The 4,158-nt window shown below is 50.0% G+C and overlaps 1 long non-coding RNA gene across 1 annotated transcript; it reads right to left on the bottom strand.

Moving 5' to 3' along the window:
- Positions 1-414: 414 nt before the first annotated feature.
- Positions 415-1,697, bottom strand: LOC134927381 (uncharacterized). The gene is made up of 3 exons (XR_010177626.1): positions 1,631-1,697; positions 1,184-1,340; positions 415-820 (listed from the first exon to the last, which is right to left on the bottom strand). It is a non-coding gene; the product is annotated as an uncharacterized LOC134927381 (long non-coding RNA).
- Positions 1,698-4,158: the final 2,461 nt, after the last annotated feature.

Below are 4,158 nucleotides of genomic sequence, written 5' to 3' on the forward strand. Positions count from 1 at the left end.
GACCCGTGAAAAAAAACATGAAGTTCGTGCGGGTTCGGATTCAGAGAAACCGAACCCGCTCATCTCTAATATAAAGCTGTCAGGGTGTGTATGTATAGATGTAGGTGCAGTGGTCGAAGTGTAATTTTTGAAGGGGGAATATGAAAAAGTGAAGGTTTGAATTATGCGCGCGCCATCGCTCTGGGAAAGGGGGCATGTCCTTCAGTGTAGTAGGACCCCTTATACTGTCTAGTACTGGTGCCCCTTTCACATTATAACACACGGTAGGAGCCAAAATTAACATTATTTGAGTGAGGGGATCCTACCCCCTTATTAACAAGGCCTGTGGGGCACTGTGGTGAGGGTAGCCTACCCCCTTAATTGACTAATTGCAGAGTTTAGCAGCAGAAGGGTTGCAGCAATTTCTCACCCCAAGCTGCGGCGCTTCTGCCACCTCCGACACTCCACGTCTTCGGCGCCACCCAGGATGCAGAGCACCGCATCGGGAATGCAGCCTTTTCAGTGTGGTCTGCTGCGCTCCGAAGAGGAATCTTCTCTCCTGCTGCAGGATCCCGATCTGCGCCATCCTCTCCGCTGTTCCGTGTTGTCTTCTTTAAGCCAGCCAGGGTCTTCTGCTGGTGCTCCCATCGCTGGTCAGTCTCCTCCCTTGCTGCAGTGTCCCGATCCACCAAAGTTTGGATGTCCTTTCCTGGTCCTGCGGCTGGCTGGACTCCTCTTCTGTGGCATCTTCTCCACTCAGCCCGGACGGCTCTGGTCGGTCCGGTGACAGGTGCAGGCGTGAATCCTCCAGGGCCTCCTTCTTACGTGCTGCTGCTGTCTGCTAATTAAAAAATAAGTTAGTTAGTTACGGCTCTGGTCGTCTCTCACTCAGCACACCATCACCTCCCCCTGCATCGTCACTCAGCACACCATCACCTCCCCCTGCATCATCACTCAGCACACCATCACCTCCCCCTGCATCGTCACTCAGCACACCATCACCTCCCCCTGCGTCATCATTCAGCACACCATCACCTCCCCCTGCGTCGTCACTCAGCACACCATCATCTACCCATGCGTCGTCACTCAGCACACCATCACCTCCTCCTGCGTCATCACTCAGCACACCATCACCTACCCCTGTATCGTCACTCAGCACACCATCACCTACCCCTGCGTCGTCACTCAGCACACCATCACCTACCCCACTGTGTCTTCTCTCAGCATCACTGAGACTTGTAGTTCGACAGGATAGCTCTGGCAGGTAGTCAGACAGCATGGGAACGGGAGAGGGCGGTACTTTTCTGCTCAGGGCCTCAGGCACTTTCCACCACAGACTGCACCGCAGTCAGACACGCGGGCTGCGGATATTCAAGCAATCTTCATTTGTATGTATAGGAGGGGTGCATTTAACACAGTATATTGGGGTATGTGTATATTCAGGGGCTGTGTATATATGTACCGTACTGTATATTGATGGTGTGTACATGTACAGGAGGATGTATTTCTGTATATTGGGGGGTGGGGGGCTAATCAAATGACTGTCTTGCCCCGGGTGACAGATACCCTAGTTTCGGCCCTGACTACAAAAGACCCTCCACATGGGAAGTACACTGGAGGCAATATTAAGCTGATCAAGCAAATACTGCACCTGCCGCAACATCCTTTTCCTGTTGTCTTTTCGGAAGCAATAGCCATTCACAGTTGCGCACTTTCTCTACAATAAGATAAGACAGCATCAGCAATCAAGATTCATTTTCAATGCTGTGGTATGCTATTGTAGTGGGGCCTTCTGTCTTGTAATGCACAGTTAGGACATCAATGTTGCAAACAAAGCATGCATCAATAAAAGGAGATCCTTACAGTGGGGTGAGCTGCCAGGTCATACAAGAAGGAAGTAATTGAGGTAGTGAGCTATCCCGTGCTCTCTGTCCAGAGTTGGACTGGCCCAAAGGGGTTATGGGGATCCCCCCCCCGGTGGGCTCCACTGCCCCCCCCCCCTTCACTAGGCATCAGGTTCCAGACTGTGCATTTGAATTATACACATACTTGTTGATATTCTGGCTGCCCCATGCGGGAGGATGCAACATACAGATGGGTCCACGGTTATCTTGACTAGTTTTCTGCGCCTAGGCGCAACATGGTTTATTAACATAAACCCTTCATCTATTGTTCTCAGCTGCAATACAATACAGAGAACAATACAGCAGGGGATTAAGTCATTAAAGCCGGGGATTAAGTCCAATTGGCCAGTCTCAATTAATCCTATTAAAGGTCAAGATAAACGTGGACCCATCTGTAGGGGCAGAACTGAGGGTGTGGCCATGTGATTGCATTATCATGGCCCCACCCCCTGCAACGCAATGCCAAGATTACAGGCATTGATGACATGATCACGTGGCCACTTTGCACAAATCGCGTCATTTGTTACCCCCGGAACGCACACTTCGGACAGTGGCGTGGGGGGTTGCTGAGCAATAAGGGTAGAGGGGGTGCAGGCTGACAGTGCTACCCAGCCGGAAGACTTGACCACTCTTCTGGGAGGCCGGGAGTGCCAGACGATTTTCATGAGCCTCCAGGCCATTCCGGGAGTGTAGGCAAGTATGATTATACATTATATGTATTTTACCTTATACTGCACAGGACTATGATGTATTCTCTGCAGTGCACTGCTGTTATTACTCTGGCACATTATCATACATGCATTAGCAGTATTTATTTACTAGTAGTATATATATATATATATATATATATATATATATATCTCAAGGGGCCCTTCATGTCCCAGTCCAACACTGTCCCCGCCTTTGCGCCAGTCGAGAAAAGTACGGAACTTATCAAAGTAAGTGCAGGAGACTAAGCAACCTATAGGAAACATTTGTCTATGTAGAATCCATCTCTCAGGAATGAATCAGAATGCATGGGAAGAAGTTGCAAGGCAATTTCAATGTAAATCTTACATATCAGAGAACAACTGTTCATGGACTTGACAATATCAAATGCCTTGTCAAAAGTCAGGCGATATCCCATAAGACACAACGGTACAGGAACAGTATCATTTACAGATCAATCCTTATGTTAAGAAAGGTGCTTGATCAGGTGGAATTTCCCTGTAACCTTCATGGCAACAACACATACAAGTAAAACAACCATATACAGCATTGTGGCCAAGTTGGACCTCCATGCGCCCAAGCCGGATCATTGGATCCCTCTCTGACAGCCATTACGGGGGTTGGGGGGGGGGGGGTGTCATTCCGAGTTGATCGCTAGCTGCTGTTGTTCGCAGCGAACAGGCAAAAAAATCGTCACTTCTGCGCACGCGCGATGTACTTTCACAAAAGGCGATGCAGTTTCACACAAGGTCTAGTGACGCTTTTCAGTCGCACTGCTGATCGTTGAGTGATTGACAGGAAGTGGGTGTTTCTGGGTGGTAACTGACCGTTTTCGGTGAGTGTGTGAAAAAACGCAGGCGTGTCAGATAAAAACGCAGGACTGGCTAGTGAAACGGGGGGATTGGCTGGCCGAACGTCAAAACAAGAACTAAATAGTCTGAAGAGATCGCAAGCTAAGGGGCCCTACACATTTCCTGATGCGCCGCCGAGGTGCCCGACGGCCGATACGGCCGACGAGCGACCCGGCGGCGGGGGGGCAGTGACGGGGGAGTGAAGTTTCTTCACTCCCCCCGTCACGCGGCTGCATTGAAGTGCAGGCAAATATGGACGAGATCGTCCATATTGGCCTGCATGCACAGCCGACGGGAGACCAGCGATGAACGAGCGCGGGGACGCGCATCGTTCATCGCTGGAGTCTCCACACTGAAAGATATGAATGAGTTCTCGTTCATTTATGAACGAGATCGTTCATATCTTTCAGAAAATCGGCCAGTGTGTAGGGCCTATAAGAGTAGGTCTGGAGCTACTCTGAAACTGCACAATTTTTTTTTTGTAGCCGCGCTGCGATCCTTTCGTTCGCACTTCTGCTAAGATAAGATACACTCCCAGAGGGCGGCGGCTTAGCAGTTGCACTGCTGCTAAAAGCAGCTAGCGAGCGAACAACTCAGAATGAGGGCCACTGTGCGCATGAGTGATCTGATGGCCACGTATTAGCACGCTGAACAGTGACGTCTAGTTACACTACAGATAGTGTGCAATCCAAACTGCAAAAATGCCGGATCGAGAC

The sequence above is a fragment of the Pseudophryne corroboree genome, chromosome 5, assembly GCF_028390025.1.
Source record: "Pseudophryne corroboree isolate aPseCor3 chromosome 5, aPseCor3.hap2, whole genome shotgun sequence".
Classification (NCBI taxonomy): Eukaryota; Metazoa; Chordata; class Amphibia; order Anura; family Myobatrachidae; genus Pseudophryne; species Pseudophryne corroboree.